Consider the following 18,045-nt stretch of genomic DNA (forward strand, 5'->3'; position numbering starts at 1 on the left):
GTGGAAAATTGAAGAAATCTAGCAAATACATGCTTGAAATCTGCCCTGGGTGCGATGGACACATCTAGTCCCAAGCTAATGATGGGGGTTACTTTAAGACTTCACTCATGGCTGAGAATTTCAGGTTTCAAACCGGAGATCCACGCAAACATAATAAGCACCCCTTTCAATGGAAAACAGGTATTCGGGAACTCTTGTGATGAAAGCCTGACTCAACTAAAAATGGACAACGAAACCACAAAGTCCATGGGTGCATTACAGTTTCAAGAAGGAAAACAAAGGGGATCTTTCTCGGCAAGAAGACCAGCCTCTAAGTAGCCTCCATTCAGGGAGTTCTCATCAAGGCTTCAACAGTGCCAAAACCACTCCCTCACAACAAGGCTGGCAGTACCAGCAACAAGGAAGAAGTTCGCTTCGAGGAAGAGCCAGGGGAAGAGTAAAACCAGCTAGAGGAGGTGCAACCCCTGCAAACAAGTGACTACACCACAGCTATAACAACATCACACATACCATCTGTAAAATAAAAGAGCACAAAATCAGAGTACCATCGCAACACACCAGTGGGTGGAAGATGGCAAAACTTTCTTCAGGAGTGGAGAAGAATAACTTCCAACAAGTGGGTTTTCAACACAGTACTATTTGGGTATTGCATAGAATTAATCAAATTCCCAGCACCAAGGGGTCCAAAGAAAGAGAACGTTCAAAGGAGGAAACAAATCCATCACTCAAGGAGGTCAAAGAATTGTTACTCAAGGAATAGAATTGGTACCCAATCAAGAAAACAACAAAATAAATTATTCAACTTATTTTCTAATACCAAAGGTAGACCGATACCTGCGCCTCATTCTAGATATCAGGTTTATCAACAAGTTAATACAAATAAAAAAAATTCACGATGACAACTCTTCAAGAAGTTATTCCACAATTGCAAAAAGGAGATTATATGACAACAATAGACTTAAAGGATGCTATTTGTATATTCCAATGAATACAGAGTACAAAAAATACCGAAGATTTGTGGTAAACAAAAAAACATGATCAAGTCAAAGTGCAGGCCTTCGGAATAAAATCAGCACCAAGAGTTTTCATAAAGTATTTAGCAGCAGTAGCTGCACATCCCAGAAGATTGGGTATATATGTGTATCCGTACCTTGACGACTGGTTAGTAAGAGCACACACTTACCAAAAATGAAAACACAACATTCTAATGGTGATGAAAACACTGTACCCTCTAGGTTTCTCATTAAACATAGAAACATCTTCTCCAGAACCAGAGCTGAAAATGTTCTTGGGAGCAAGACTAAACAAAATTCAAGGAAAAGCATTTACCAACCAGAAGAGCTCTGACAGCGAGGACTGTGGCGAGATTGGGAAAGATGGATTCATGCATTCCTTTAATCCCAAATGTGAGGCTTCATATGAGGCCAATCCAGGAGTGTCTCCAAAATCGGGGGTCACAAGCAGCGGGGAGTTAGAAAGATTTAGTGGTTGCCACACAAAAGGTTCAGGAAGAGAGAACGTGGTTCAACAAGGAAGACATTACACGAGGAAGGTTTTTTCAGCAACCAACTCCATTGGTGACATTAAGCACCAATGTAATCAATTAAGGATGCTCGTAGGTTATAGAAGAGGTAGGTTTATTAGTTGGAGGTTACAGAGAAAGCCCAACCAGGAGCAGCATCCTGCCGCTCAGCTCTTCTCACTCCAACTGTCCTCTCATCCAAGCACAAACACTGTCAACATTCCAATCATACAATGACCTCACTCACTGGCTGAGCAGCAGGGAATATTAAGGTAGTAGGGAGAATGCATAAGATAGAAAGAGGCCACAACAGGTTCCCTGAAAATAAGAGGAATATGGAGGGAGAAGGTTGCAGTACAACACATCCCCATCCTGGAATGAGACTGTTTTTCTAGCTTTGAAAGCTTTCCAAAAACAATTCAGACAGACAATACAACAATTATGTTTTACATCAACAAACAGGGAGGGGCTCAATCCCCACCTTTCTCAAGGTTAGCTCACAAACTCTGGAAATGGGCAATCCTGAGGAACATGGAGATTCAAGCTATACATCTCCTAGGCAAAGACAATTGCGAGGTGGACAGGCTGAGGAGACTGGCTTCATGCGCTTACAAATGGGAGCTCAATCAGAGGGTGGAGCAGACCAACATTAGATCTGTTCGCAACACCTCAGAATGCAAAAAAACAAAACTTTGCCTTCAGACAACCACACCCTCAGTCTCCGCGGAATGCCCTTTCGATAAACTGGTCAGGGACATTTAGATGTGGTTTCCCCCCAATTCCACTGTGGCACAAGGTCATCAACAAATGCAAGAGAAGTCGCATGACCTTGATATTAATTGCACCGCAATGGGCAAGACAGATTTGGTACTCAGAGATAGCAAAACTAGCTCAAGGAAAATTTCAAAGACTACCAAGAAGTTGGCCTGTTATCAATGATGTAGGAAGTTGGCTCTGTATATACTATCTCAAAGTGAGAGATAGTGTGCACAGAGTCCAAGGGTTCCCGAGGTTGATTGTGGCAAAATTAGATAATACTAATGCTCTATTTTGTAGTAGTGTGGTCGAGCAGTAGGCTTATCAGAGGATAGAGTTAAGTATTTGTTGCGCACACACAGGCAATAAATGAGGAACACACACTCAGAGAGAATTCCAGGCCAATAGTTTTTTTTATAGAAAAATCTTTTCTTAATTTATTTAGAACCACAAGATTTGAAGTAAATACATAAAATGCAAGGTACTCCACACAGGTAAGTAAGGAACTGTGAATTAAAGCAGTAGTACACACAGTATAGGTTAAAATGGCAATAAGCTATTTTAAAAGTGGACACAGTGCCAAAATCAACAGTTCCTGGGGGAGGTAAGTATTGGTTAGTTTCTCAGGTAAGTAAGGCACTTACAAGTCTCAGTTCCTGGGCATAGGCAGCCCACCGTTGGGGGTAAAAGGCAACCCCATTCACCGTACCAGCAACACAGGGCCGGTCAAGTGCCGAGGTCAAAGGAAGGCCAAAAACACATAGGCACCTAAGGAGAACAGGGGTGCTCCGGTTCCAGTCTGCCAACAGGTAAGTACCTGCGTCTTCGGAGGGCAGACCAGGGGGGTTTTGTAGAGCACTGGGGGGGGCGGGGTGGGGGAGTAGGCATGCAACACACAGCGGGACAGGGGTGGCCGGGTGCAGTGTGTTTAGCGGGCATCGGGTTTGCAATAGAAATCAGTGGAGGGGCCCGGGGGTCACTAGCGGTGCAGGCAGAGGGCACAGGGGGGCTTCTCGGGCCAGCCACCGACTTTGCTAGGCATTGGGTAGCCTGATGGTCACTCCTGCACTGGAGTTTGGTTCCTTTTCATCCAGGGGGCTGCGGGTGCAGTGCTTGGTCCAGTCGTCGGGTTCTTTGTTCCAGGAAGTGGTGGGAGCCTCTGGATCCTCTCTGCATGCGTCGCTGTAGGGGGGTCGTCTCAGGTTACTCACGGAGTTGCAGTCACCTGGGAGTCCTCTCTGCGGTGTTAGTTCTCTGGAGCTCGAGCCGGGGGCTGTCTGGTGCAGAGGGTAAAGTCTCATGCTTCCGGCAGAAAGAGTGAGTTCTTTAAAAGTTGCTAAAAAGTTACAAAGTTGTTGCTGTTTTTGAACAGTGCCGCTGTTCTCAGGAGTTCGATTCAGGGCAGTCCTCTGAGGCTTCAGAGGTCGCTGGTCCCTGTCGGATGTGTCGCCGTGCAGGTTCAGTCTGGAGACAGGCCGGTAGGGCTGGGGCCAAGTCAGATGGTGTCTCCGTCGTCTCTGCGGGGCTTTAAGGTCAGCAGTCCTCCTTCTTGTTGTAGGTGGCAGGAATCTGATTTCCTGGGTTTAGGGTCACCCTTAAATACTAAATTTAGGGGGGTGTTTAGGTCAGGGGGGGCAGTAGCCAATGGCTACTATCCTATTGCGGGAATCCTCCAATCTGAAGATGGAGGATTTCTAAAGGCAGGGGTCACCTCAGCTCAGGACACCTTAGGAGCTGTCCTGACTGGTGGGTGACTCCTACTTGTTTTTCGCATCATCTCCTCCAGCCTTGCTGCCAAAACTGGGGGCAGTGGCCGGAGGGGCGGGCATCTCCACTAGCTGGGATACCCTGGGGTGCTGTAACAAAAGGCATGAGCCTTTGAGGCTCACCGCCAGGTGTTACAGTTCCTGCAGGGGGAGGTGAGAAGCACCTCCACCCAGTGCAGGCTTTGTTTCTGTCCTCAGAGAGCACAAAGGCTCTCGCCCCAGGGGGTCAGAAACTCGTCTCAGTGTCAGGCTGGCATAGACCAGTCAGTCTTGCACTGAAGGATTGGGTAAAATACAGGTGCCAATTTCTAAGATGCCCACTGTGCGCATTTTGCAATAAATCCAACACTGGCATCAGTGTGGGTTTATTATTCTGAGAAGTTTGATACCAAACTTCCCAGTATATACAGTTTAGCCATTATGGAACTGTGGAGTTCGTTTTTGACAAACTCCCAGACCATATACTTAATATGGCCACACTGTACTTACAATGTCTAAGAATAGACTTAGACACTGTAGGGGCATATTGCTCATGCAGCTATGCCCTCACCTGTGGTATAGTGCACCCTGCCTTAGGGCTGTAAGGCCTGCTAGAGGGGTGACTTATCTATACTTCATAGGCAGTGTGAGGTTGGCATGGCACCCTGAAGGGAGTGCCATGTCGACTTAGTCGTTTTCTCCCCACTAGCACACACAAGCTGGCAAGCAGTGTGTCTGTGCTGAGTGAGGGGTCTCCAGGGTGGCATAAGACATGCTGCAGCCCTTAGAGACCTTCCCTGGCAGCAGGGCCCTTGGTACCAGTTACAAGGGACTTACCTGGATGCCAGGGTGTGGCAATTGTGGAAACAAAAGTACAGGTTAGGGAAAAAACACTGGTGCTGGGGCCTGGTTAGCAGGCCTCAGCACACTTTCAAATCAAAATTTAGCATCAGCAAAGGCAAAAAGTCAGGGGGTAACCATGCCAAGGAGGTATTTCCTTACACATGGTCAGTGTACTACCTGGAATTCCATCTGGAGACTTAACACTGCATTTACTGCAGGTGCACTGGAGGCATTCTTTTTTTGGGGCCAAGTCTAGTCTCCAGTTCGGTGTCCCAAGAGCCCTGCAGTCATGACACCAAGCCTTTTTGGGATCCCAGTTTTTCCCTTTTTCCCTTTGTACCCACCCTTGAATTGTGAGGGGTCTCTCGGCCCACCCTCATGTGTAATTTTTTGGGGGTCTTTAGAAGACTATCTGTTCTAGTTACCTTCTTTCTCTTTAGGGGACTGGGAGGGGGGGGAGGGTATTTTTGGCCTCCTTTTTGTGGTCTCCCCCACCAGTGGAAGTTTTGGTCACCCTTGTCTTGACCCAGTGGTCTGCCTTCTTCCCCGACTCTTGAAGAGAATTAAGAAACCATCTTTAAAGAAGACTCCAGCCTCACTCTTCACACTTTGCACCCGACGCCCCCAGCCTGTGTCCAGAGAAACCAACACTGCAGAGAGGACCCCCAGGCGACTCCAACGACGTGGACACCCTGAGTCGACCTCCCTGCACCCCCACAGCGACGCCTGCAGAGAGGATCCAGAGGCTCCCCCTGACTGCGACCGCCCGGTAACAAAGGATCCCGACGCCTGGAAGAAGCACTGCACCTGCAGCCCCCAGGACCGAAAGGAACCAACCACCGGTGCAGGAGTGACCAGCAGGCGGCCCTTATCCTAGCCTAGTCGGTGGCTGGTCCGAGAAGCGCCCTGTGTCCTGTCTGCATTGTCAGTGACCCCTGGGTCTCTCCATTGATTCCTATCTACAACCCAACACCTACTTTGCACACTGCACCCAGCTGCCCTTGTGCCGCTGAGGGTGTATTTTGTGTGCCTGTTTGGGACCCCCCCCAGTGCTCACCAAACCCTCCTGGTCTGCTCCCCAAGGACGAAGGTACTTACCTTCTGGCAGAGTGGAACCGGAGCACCCCTGTTCTCCATAGGCGCCTATGCTATTTGGGCTCTACTTTGACCTCTGCACCTGACCGGCCCTGTGTTGCTTGTGCGGGGTGTTTGGGGCTGACTTGAACCCCCAACGGTGGGCTGCCTATGCCCAGGAGACTGAACTTGTAAGTGCTTTACTTACCTGAGAAACTAACTATTACTTACCTCCCCCAGGAACTGTTGATTTTTGCAGTGTCCACTTTTAAAATAGCTTACTGCCATTTTTGCCAAAACTGTGTACATTACTGTTTTAATTCAAAGTTCCATACTTACCTGTGTGAAGTACCTTACAATTTATGTACTTACCTAAATTCTGAATCTTGTGGTTCTAAAATAAATTAGGAAAAGAATATTTGTCTATATAAAAACCTATTGGCCTGGAGTTAAGTCTTTGAGTGTGTGTTCCTCATTTATTGCCTGTGTGTGTAAGACAAATGCTTAACACTACCCTCTGATAAGCCTACAGCTCAACCACACTACCACAAAATAAAGCATTAGTATTATCTGATTTTGCCACTATCAACCTGTAAGTGGAACCCTTGGATTCTGTGCACAGTATCTCTCACTTTGAGGTAGTATATACAGAGCCAACTTCCTACACCCAGTAACTCGTATTGACTAGTGTCCATTTAAAATTGCTTCCCTGACCACTTAATATGTCTGAGAATCGACAAACACATAGCAGGGGTGTAGGAAGTTGGCTCTGTATGTGCTATTTCAAAGTAAGGAATAGCATGCACAGAGTCCAAGGGTTCCCCTTAGAGGTAAAATAGTGGTAAAAAAGAGATAATACTAATGCTCTATTTTGTGGTAGTGTGGTCGAGCAGTAGGCTTATCCAAGGAGTAGTGTTAAGCATTTGTTGTACATACACATAGACAATAAATGAGGTACACACACTCAGAGACAAATCCAGCCAATAGGTTTTTATATAGAAAAATATATTTTCTTAGTTTATTTTAAGAACCACAGGTTCAAATTCTACATGTAATATCTCCTTCGAAAGGTATTGCAGGTAAGTACTTTAGGAACTTCAAATCATAAAAATTGCATGTATACTTTTCAAGTTATTGACAAATAGCTGTTTTAAAAGTGGACACAGTGCAATTTTCACAGTTCCTAGGGGAGGTAAGTATTTGTTAGTTTTACCAGGTAAGTAAGACACTTACAGGGTTCAGTTCTTGGTCCAAGGTAGCCCACCGTTGGGGGTTCAGAGCAACCCCAAAGTCACCACACCAGCAGCTCAGGGCCGGTCAGGTGCAGAGTTCAAAGTGGTGCCCAAAACACATAGGCTAGAATGGAGAGAAGGGGGTGCCCCGGTTCCGGTCTGCTTGCAGGTAAGTACCCGCGTCTTCGGAGGGCAGACCAGGGGGGTTTTGTAGGGCACCGGGGGGGACACAAGTCCACACAGAAATTTCACCCTCAGCGGCGCGGGGGCGGCCGGGTGCAGTGTAGAAACAAGCGTCGGGTTCGCAATGTTAGTCTATGAGAGATCTCGGGATCTCCTCAGCGCTGCAGGCAGGCAAGGGGGGGGTTCCTCGGGGAAACCTCCACTTGGGTAAGGGAGAGGGACTCCTGGGGGTCACTTCTCCAGTGAAAGTCCGGTCCTTCAGGTCCTGGGGGCTGCGGGTGCAGGGTCTCTCCCAGGCGTCGGGACTTTAGGTTCAAAGAGTCGCGGTCAGGGGAAGCCTCGGGATTCCCTCTGCAGGCGGCGCTGTGGGGGTTCAGGGGGGACAGGTTTTGGTACTCACAGTATCAGAGTAGTCCTGGGGTCCCTCCTGAGGTGTTGGATCGCCACCAGCCGAGTCGGGGTCGCCGGGTGCAGTATTGCAAGTCTCACGCTTCTTGCGGGGAGCTTGCAGGGTTCTTTAAAGCTGCTGGAAACAAAGTTGCAGCTTTTCTTGGAGCAGGTCCGCTGTCCTCGGGAGTTTCTTGTCTTTTCGAAGCAGGGGCAGTCCTCAGAGGATGTCGAGGTCGCTGGTCCCTTTGGAAGGCGTCGCTGGAGCAGGATCTTTGGAAGGCAGGAGACAGGCCGGTGAGTTTCTGGAGCCAAGGCAGTTGTCGTCTTCTGGTCTTCCGCTGCAGGGGTTTTTCAGCTGGGCAGTCCTTCTTCTTGTAGTTGCAGGAATCTAATTTTCTAGGGTTCAGGGTAGCCCTTAAATACTAAATTTAAGGGCGTGTTTAGGTCTGGGGGGTTAGTAGCCAATGGCTACTAGCCCTGAGGGTGGGTACACCCTCTTTGTGCCTCCTCCCAAGGGGAGGGGGTCACAGTCCTAACCCTATTGGGGGAATCCTCCATCTGCAAGATGGAGGATTTCTAAAAGTTAGTCACCTCAGCTCAGGACACCTTAGGGGCTGTCCTGACTGGCCAGTGACTCCTCCTTGTTATTCTCATTATTTTCTCCGGCCTTGCCGCCAAAAGTGGGGGCCGGGCCGGAGGGGGCGGGCAACTCCACTAGCTGGAGTGTCCTGCTGGGTTGGCACAAAGGAGGTGAGCCTTTGAGGCTCACCGCCAGGTGTGACAATTCCTGCCTGGGAGAGGTGTTAGCATCTCCACCCAGTGCAGGCTTTGTTACTGGCCTCAGAGTGACAAAGGCACTCTCCCCATGGGGCCAGCAACATGTCTCGGTTTGTGGCAGGCTGCTAAAACTAGTCAGCCTACACAGATAGTCGGTTAGGTTTCAGGGGGCACCTCTAAGGTGCCCTCTGTGGTGTGTTTTACAATAAAATGTACACTGGCATCAGTGTGCATTTATTGTGCTGAGAAGTTTGATACCAAACTTCCCAGTTTTCAGTGTAGCCATTATGGTGCTGTGGAGTTCGTGTTTGACAAACTCCCAGACCATATACTCTTATGGCTACCCTGCACTTACAATGTCTAAGGTTTTGTTTAGACACTGTAGGAGCACAGTGCTCATGCACTGGTACCCTCACCTATGGTATAGTGCACCCTGCCTTAGGGCTGTAAGGCCTGCTAGAGGGGTGTCTTACCTATACTGCATAGGCAGTGAGAGGCTGGCATGGCACCCTGAGGGGAGTGCCATGTCGACTTACTCCTTTTATTCTCACTAGCACACACAGGCTTGTAAGCAGTGTGTCTGTGCTGAGTGAGGGGTCTCTAGGGTGGCATAAGACATGCTGCAGCCCTTAGAGACCTTCCTTGGTATCAGGGCCCTTGGTACTAGAAGTACCAGTTACAAGGGACTTATCTGAATGCCAGGGTGTGCCAATTGTGGATACAATGGTACATTTTAGGTGAAGGAACACTGGTGCTGGGGCCTGGTTAGCAGGGTCCCAGCACACTTCTCAGTCAAGTCAGCATCAGTATCAGGCAAAAAGTGGGGGGTAACTGCAACAGGGAGCCATTTCTTTACACAAGCCCCCCCCAGCCTACAGGCCAGGAGACTCAGCCCAAGCTGGGAGAGTCTTCCTAGTCTGTCAGGCGAGGAAGAGTAGGAGAAATAGGCTGGTTAGTTGCAGGGCCTACTCTGCCTTACATCCTTCTGTTCAGGTCATTCCCTTTGGGGAACTGACCCACTTCCACAGTGATAGGACCTAGTCTGAATTGCCTCTTGTCTGCCTCTTCAATGTCTCCACCCATTCTTTTTATTTTGGGTTTAGAGGTATCCACCTCTGCTAATCTTATCTTGGCCAGGGTTACCCCTAGCTTACCCATAGAGGTTACCCAGAGCTGGAGTAACCCCACCATGACCAATAGGGTCAGGGGGCCTAACTTGCTATTTGGCATGGGGTCAGACCACCATGCTAAGGATAGTGCAGCCATAAAGGCTAACACCCAGCAGAGGCCACTGACAGCTGTCAGTGCCCAGAACCACACCTTTAGCTCTTCACCTAAAAGGGAAGGGGCTAAGTTACAGGCTTCTTTGGGTTCAGGTTGCCTGTCTGCTGTATTGGAGTGGGGGGTTACCACATCTTGTAGTAAACACCCTTCTTCCACTCTTTCTTCTGTTAGCTGAGGAGCCACCCACTCAGGTTTAACAGTTGCCTGACTAGCCAGGACTTCTTGTGGGTCAGGTTGGACTTTATCAGGGCCATTTTTGGAGTTCTCCCCTACTGGAGCAGAATCTCCTTGGCTTGCTGTAACCTTGGCTAAAGGTTGTCCACCCCTCCTACTCTGTTTTCTTTTCTTCTTTTTCTGGGGCCTGCTTGCATTTACTGCAGAGGCAGGACTTCCAGAATCCTTGGGAGAGGACTGGCACTGGACCAGTTCCTCTCTTGGGCTCTGACTAACCTCTGGGTAGTCATTTCCAAGGAGACAATCAAGGGGGAGGTCTGTACTGACTACTACCCTTCTCCAGCTAAGAGTGCCACCCACTTCTATGGGCACTAAAGCCACAGGCCTCTTAGTGACCCTGTCTAGGCTAACTCTTACCCTGGCAGTCTCACCTGGGATGTACTGGTTTGAGAGCACCAGCCTGTCATGCACAATAGTGTGACTGGCACAAGTGTCTCTCAGGGCAGTGGTTGGGATTCCATTCACCAGTAGGTGGTGGAAGTGTCTACTTCCCTCTGGAATCTCCAACTCACCTGTTGGGCCCTGTTTCCAGTTGAAGGCTATGAAGACCTCCTCATCTGAGGAGTCATCTCCCATGGCTACACTGGTTACCCCTGGAATTTTGTTCTGGGGTTTGTTTTTGGGACAAGAAGTGTCCTTGGTGTGGTGCCCAGACTGTTTACAGTTGTGGCACCATGCCTTAGTGGCATCCCAGTTCTTACCCTGGTACCCACCTTTGTTTTGGGTTGTGTCTTGGGGCCCACCCACCTGTTCTGGTTTTTGGGGGCCTACAGAGGACTCTTTTTCTTTGTTTCTAGTGTCACCCACTTTCTCCTGGGGAGTTTTTGTAACCCCTTTCTTTTGGTCACCCCCAGTGGAAGTTTTGGTTACCCTAGTCTTGACCCAGTGGTCTGCCTTCTTTCCCAATTCTTGGGGAGAAATTGGACCTAGGTCTACCAGATACTGATGCAACTTTTCATTGAAGCAGTTACTTAGAATGTGTTCTTTCATAAACAAATTATAAAGCCCAACATAGTCACACACTTCGTTTCCAGTTAACCAACCATCTAGTGTTTTTACTGAGTAGTCTACAAAATCAACCCAGGTCTGGCTCGAGGATTTTTGAGCCCCCCTGAATCTAATTCTATACTCCTCAGTGGAGAATCCAAAGCCCTCAATCAGGGTACCCTTCATGAGGTCATAAGATTCTGCATCTTTTCCAGAGAGTGTGAGGAGTCTATCCCTACACTTTCCAGTGAACATTTCCCAAAGGAGAGCACCCCAGTGAGATCTGTTTACTTTTCTGGTTACACAAGCCCTCTCAAAAGCTGTGAACCATTTGGTGATGTCATCACCATCTTCATATTTTGTTACAATCCCTTTGGGGATTTTTAGGATGTCAGGAGAATCTCTGACCCTATTTAAGTTGCTGCCACCATCGATGGGACCTAGGCCCATCTCTTTTCTTTCCCTTTCTATGGCTAGGAGCTGCTTTTCCAAAGCCAATCTTTTGACCATCCTGGCTAACAGGGGGTCATCTTCACTGGAGTTATCCTCAGTGATTTCAGAGGTGTTGGTCTCTCCTGTGAGGGAACCAGCATCTCTGACTATTATTTTTGGAGTCAGGGTTTGAGGGACCCTGTTCTCCCTAGATAGGACTGGTAGGGGGGAATTTTCCTCCAAGTCACTATCCTCTTCCTCTGAGTTGCCACCCTCAGAGGGGTTGGCCTTTTCAAACTCTGCCAAAAGCTCCTGGAGCTGTATTTTGGTAGGTTTGGGGCCCATTGTTATTTTCTTTATTTTACAGAGTGACCTTAGCTCCCTCATCTTAAGATGGAGGTAAGGTGTGGTGTCGAGTTCCACCACAGTCACATCTGTGCTAGACATTTTGCTTCTAAAAGTTGGAATACTTTTTAAGAATCTACAACTGGTTCTAGAATCTAATTCAAACTTTTACAAACTTTTAAACTCTAAAAGAAATGCTAAACAGGATCTAACACAAGGCCCTAGCAGGTCTTTTAAGAATTTAGAAAACTTTTCAAATTGCAAAAATCAATTTCTAATGACAATTTTTGAATTTGTCGTGTGATCAGGTATTGGCTGAGTAGTCCAGCAAATGCAAAGTCTTGTACCCCACCGCTGATCCACCAATGTAGGAAGTTGGCTCTGTATGTGCTATTTCAAAGTAAGGAATAGCATGCACAGAGTCCAAGGGTTCCCCTTAGAGGTAAAATAGTGGTAAAAAAGAGATAATACTAATGCTCTATTTTGTGGTAGTGTGGTCGAGCAGTAGGCTTATCCAAGGAGTAGTGTTAAGCATTTGTTGTACATACACATAGACAATAAATGAGGTACACACACTCAGAGACAAATCCAGCCAATAGGTTTTTATATAGAAAAATATATTTTCTTAGTTTATTTTAAGAACCACAGGTTCAAATTCTACATGTAATATCTCCTTCGAAAGGTATTGCAGGTAAGTACTTTAGGAACTTCAAATCATAAAAATTGCATGTATACTTTTCAAGTTATTGACAAATAGCTGTTTTAAAAGTGGACACTTAGTGCAATTTTCACAGTTCCTAGGGGAGGTAAGTATTTGTTAGTTTTACCAGGTAAGTAAGACACTTACAGGGTTCAGTTCTTGGTCCAAGGTAGCCCACCGTTGGGGGTTCAGAGCAACCCCAAAGTCACCACACCAGCAGCTCAGGGCCGGTCAGGTGCAGAGTTCAAAGTGGTGCCCAAAACACATAGGCTAGAATGGAGAGAAGGGGGTGCCCCGGTTCCGGTCTGCTTGCAGGTAAGTACCCGCGTCTTCGGAGGGCAGACCAGGGGGGTTTTGTAGGGCACCGGGGGGGACACAAGTCCACACAGAAATTTCACCCTCAGCGGCGCGGGGGCGGCCGGGTGCAGTGTAGAAACAAGCGTCGGGTTCGCAATGTTAGTCTATGAGAGATCTCGGGATCTCCTCAGCGCTGCAGGCAGGCAAGGGGGGGGTTCCTCGGGGAAACCTCCACTTGGGTAAGGGAGAGGGACTCCTGGGGGTCACTTCTCCAGTGAAAGTCCGGTCCTTCAGGTCCTGGGGGCTGCGGGTGCAGGGTCTCTCCCAGGCGTCGGGACTTTAGGTTCAAAGAGTCGCGGTCAGGGGAAGCCTCGGGATTCCCTCTGCAGGCGGCGCTGTGGGGTTTCAGGGGGGACAGGTTTTGGTACTCACAGTATCAGAGTAGTCCTGGGGTCCCTCCTGAGGTGTTGGATCGCCACCAGCCGAGTCGGGGTCGCCGGGTGCAGTATTGCAAGTCTCACGCTTCTTGCGGGGAGCTTGCAGGGTTCTTTAAAGCTGCTGGAAACAAAGTTGCAGCTTTTCTTGGAGCAGGTCCGCTGTCCTCGGGAGTTTCTTGTCTTTTCGAAGCAGGGGCAGTCCTCAGAGGATGTCGAGGTCGCTGGTCCCTTTGGAAGGCGTCGCTGGAGCAGGATCTTTGGAAGGCAGGAGACAGGCCGGTGAGTTTCTGGAGCCAAGGCAGTTGTCGTCTTCTGGTCTTCCGCTGCAGGGGTTTTTCAGCTGGGCAGTCCTTCTTCTTGTAGTTGCAGGAATCTAATTTTCTAGGGTTCAGGGTAGCCCTTAAATACTAAATTTAAGGGCGTGTTTAGGTCTGGGGGGTTAGTAGCCAATGGCTACTAGCCCTGAGGGTGGGTACACCCTCTTTGTGCCTCCTCCCAAGGGGAGGGGGTCACAGTCCTAACCCTATTGGGGGAATCCTCCATCTGCAAGATGGAGGATTTCTAAAAGTTAGAGTCACCTCAGCTCAGGACACCTTAGGGGCTGTCCTGACTGGCCAGTGACTCCTCCTTGTTATTCTCATTATTTTCTCCGGCCTTGCCGCCAAAAGTGGGGGCCGGGCCGGAGGGGGCGGGCAACTCCACTAGCTGGAGTGTCCTGCTGGGTTGGCACAAAGGAGGTGAGCCTTTGAGGCTCACCGCCAGGTGTGACAATTCCTGCCTGGGAGAGGTGTTAGCATCTCCACCCAGTGCAGGCTTTGTTACTGGCCTCAGAGTGACAAAGGCACTCTCCCCATGGGGCCAGCAACATGTCTCGGTTTGTGGCAGGCTGCTAAAACTAGTCAGCCTACACAGATAGTCGGTTAGGTTTCAGGGGGCACCTCTAAGGTGCCCTCTGTGGTGTGTTTTACAATAAAATGTACACTGGCATCAGTGTGCATTTATTGTGCTGAGAAGTTTGATACCAAACTTCCCAGTTTTCAGTGTAGCCATTATGGTGCTGTGGAGTTCGTGTTTGACAAACTCCCAGACCATATACTCTTATGGCTACCCTGCACTTACAATGTCTAAGGTTTTGTTTAGACACTGTAGGAGCACAGTGCTCATGCACTGGTACCCTCACCTATGGTATAGTGCACCCTGCCTTAGGGCTGTAAGGCCTGCTAGAGGGGTGTCTTACCTATACTGCATAGGCAGTGAGAGGCTGGCATGGCACCCTGAGGGGAGTGCCATGTCGACTTACTCCTTTTATTCTCACTAGCACACACAGGCTTGTAAGCAGTGTGTCTGTGCTGAGTGAGGGGTCTCTAGGGTGGCATAAGACATGCTGCAGCCCTTAGAGACCTTCCTTGGTATCAGGGCCCTTGGTACTAGAAGTACCAGTTACAAGGGACTTATCTGAATGCCAGGGTGTGCCAATTGTGGATACAATGGTACATTTTAGGTGAAGGAACACTGGTGCTGGGGCCTGGTTAGCAGGGTCCCAGCACACTTCTCAGTCAAGTCAGCATCAGTATCAGGCAAAAAGTGGGGGGTAACTGCAACAGGGAGCCATTTCTTTACAAGGGGCATATCTGCTTGTGCAGATATGCCCTCACATGTAATATAATGCACCCTGCCTTAGGGCTATAAGGCCTGCTCAAGGGGTGACTTACATATATCGCATGCAGTGTTAGGGGATATTGCACACAGGCTGTGTGCTATATCGTATTTTTACATTTGTCTGGACCAAGACACGCAGCCTGCAATGGTAGCCTGTTATGTGCTTGGTGAAGGGTCTCTTAGGATGGCACAATTCGTGCTGCAGACCTTAGGGACCCTCTTTAGTACCCTAGATACCAGAGGTACCATTTACCAAGGACTTACAGGGTGCAAAAGGTTTTGCCAATTCGAAACAACTGGAGTTTTGAGAAAGAGATCTGACATTGGGGACCTTGGTAGAAGAACCCCCAGAGCATTTTCAGTCAAAATCATATCACATACTGTGAGAGTGGGCCTCTTTTTGACATAGTTATCCCCTCACCTTTTGCCTGATATTGATATGTTCTAGAAATTGAGCGCACAGGGCCCCGGCTAACCAGGTTCCCTGGGCCAGGGCTCTCTCCCTAAATTTGTTGTGATGCATTGGCACAATTGGATACACCCTTAGCTACCACTACAGGTCCCTAGTAAGTGGGCACCTATGTGCCCATGGCATGGGTTACTATGGGTAGGCCCCTGAGGGCAGCAGCACTGATTGTGCCACCCTCTTGGGCAATGCATCCAGATGCACCAAGCACTGCCATTGCAGACTGTGTGTTCTAGTGCAAACCTAAAATACAAATTTGACATGGCACACTGCCTGTGTGCCTGTCCACCATACACTGCGTGTACCATTGGTAAGACACCCCTCTGGCATGCCTTACAGCCCTAGGCAGGTGCTCTGTTATATGTGAGGTCACAGCTGCATGAGGAATACCCCCACTGTGTCCTTGCCAAACCTGGGATATAGTGAGTGAACAGAGCAGCCATTTTAATTCCTGTGCTGGACACTGGTCAACGCAAATTTCCCAGCTTCATGATGGCCACTCTGAACCCTGGGCTGTTTGGTATCAAACAACTCAGAATGATACATTTGAACTAGTGGCAGTCTTGGATTTACCCCTAAATGTACCCTGGGGCCACCTTAGAGGTGCCCCCTGCAAACGCTAACTATCCTGGCATGGTTGCTGACTGGTCCTATCTAGCTGCCACCTCCAGACAGCCAATATATAAACCTTGGGGGAGAGCCCTGCCTCTCTGGTTTGTAAGGCAATGCCATTCCTGGGTGGAGGAGCTAACACCCCCTCCCTCAGGAATGTACACTGTCCTGGCAGTGAGCTTCAAAGGGCTACCGCCTTTGAAATCTGACTCCCATGCCTGCTGCTAGCAGCAACTGGCATCCCCCTTTGCAGACCCCCAGTTTTGGCAGGAATAAGGGTGAGAAACCTAACAAAGGATAGGAGGAGTGGCCTCACCTGGCATGCATCACCCCTAAGGTGTTGCCTGCGAGGTGGACCCTCTTTTTTATTTTCCTCCATCTTGAATGGAGGGAAAGTAACCAATTAGGTTTAGGGCAGTGACCACTCTCACAGGCAGTGGTCACTGTAGTGGGTGTACCACCACAAGGTAATTGTCCCATTGGACACTACCAGGTTACGCTTAAAACGCCCAATAAATTCTGTATTTAGTGGGCATCCCTAGACCAGACAATTAGGTTTGAAAGGACAAAGAAGAGCAGCACCAAAGAAGATGCAAAGCAAGAGAACTGTGGACCTGCTGCATCAAGAAAAGGCACCAACCCCTGCCTGTTGAACCCAGGACCTGACTATCACCGCTGCGGAGGAGCTGCACACAGGACTGACCTCAAGAAACCGAGAGGACCTCTAGGCTTCAGAAATCGCCCAGGAGCTCCCTTCTGAATGGTGGTAACACCCTATAACCAGCAAAGAACCAGCAACCCAGTGATGGTAACTTCATTGACCGGCCGATATCTCCCAAACCAGAGGTCGCCGCATGGACCCAACTACACACCACTGACTTCCAGGACAAAACCTGCAAATGTGCCAAGTTTGATGGCTCTGGGCCCCTTGGTGGCCGGACCCTACCAATACCCTGGTCAGTGTACATTGGACAATAAGAAAACCAGCTCCCCCAGAGCTGAAAAAGGATTTGGAGGAAGCCCCAGTCTAGGGACTTCAGGAACACCCCGGACCTCCCGCCAGAGTGCCCCCGTTGTCCTTGAAGCAGCCCTCCGAGACTTACCTCCAGCTCCAAGGGACTCCATTGCACACAGCTCCTAGGTCAACAACTCGCCCTGCCCTGGGCCACCCAGCTTCCTTCAACGAGGAGCCAGCTGTGCCCTATGGTCCCACACCCCTTGCAACCTCGACACCACAAGGGGACCCCAAAGCACCACCTTTAAATCTGCAAGAACCACCCTTTTTCAAGTGGTCCCCCTGAGTGGCCCTGTACCTGCTCCAAGAGACTTTTCAGCTCTGCTCCTGCTGGAACCGGGAGCCGCCCAAGCCTCTCCCGCTGGCACAGTGTGCCCACCGACGATCTCGACCAACCTGAAAAAGCGGAACCTGGTAACATAACTGTGTGATTTTATTTGCGTTTTGAAAGTGACTGCCCATTGATTCCTATGGTGCGTAATTAAGCTCAGAAAGACTGCATTTATTAAAACGTCAAAAATTCATAACTCAAAAAGTACTTAACTAAGTTTGATAATCTTGGTCTTAACATTTTTATAAAAATCTGAAGTATGTTTATAAATTGGTCTTGGGTTAATCCTTTGAATGTGAGATGCATGATTGATACTGTGAGTACAGCAATTACTTTGCACCACTCAAAGATAAGCCTAACTGCTCGACCAAGCTAGCTTAAAAAATAAGAGCATTAGGTGATCTAGTTTTTGCCTCTGGAAACCAACATGTGGTTGCCTGGATGTCTAGTTTGTGCAGTACATAGAGGGCCAGCCTCCTGCATATACCAGGCAAAAAGTGTGGTGTAACCATGTCAAAAAAGAGGTGCTTTCCTACATGTGTGTCTCACTTGTTGCCTTTGTGTGTGCAATACATGCTTATCTCTACCCACTTTGATAATCCATAACTGCTGGCCCACACTACCACAAAAGAGCATTTGGAGTGTCATTTGTGCCTCTGTAATTCATTTGGGATTTGCTTGGACTCTTTACACTGTGTACCTTTTTTTGTCCCACTATATAAAG

At 48.8% G+C, this 18,045-nt stretch overlaps 1 protein-coding gene across 6 annotated transcripts in view; it reads left to right on the forward strand.

Moving 5' to 3' along the window:
• Positions 1-18,045, forward strand: part of DDX42 (DEAD-box helicase 42) — a 516,281-nt gene that overhangs the window by 406,009 nt on the left and 92,227 nt on the right. The gene's annotated exons all lie outside the window — the stretch shown is intronic.

The sequence above is a fragment of the Pleurodeles waltl genome, chromosome 6 (assembly GCF_031143425.1).
Source record: "Pleurodeles waltl isolate 20211129_DDA chromosome 6, aPleWal1.hap1.20221129, whole genome shotgun sequence".
Classification (NCBI taxonomy): Eukaryota; Metazoa; Chordata; class Amphibia; order Caudata; family Salamandridae; genus Pleurodeles; species Pleurodeles waltl.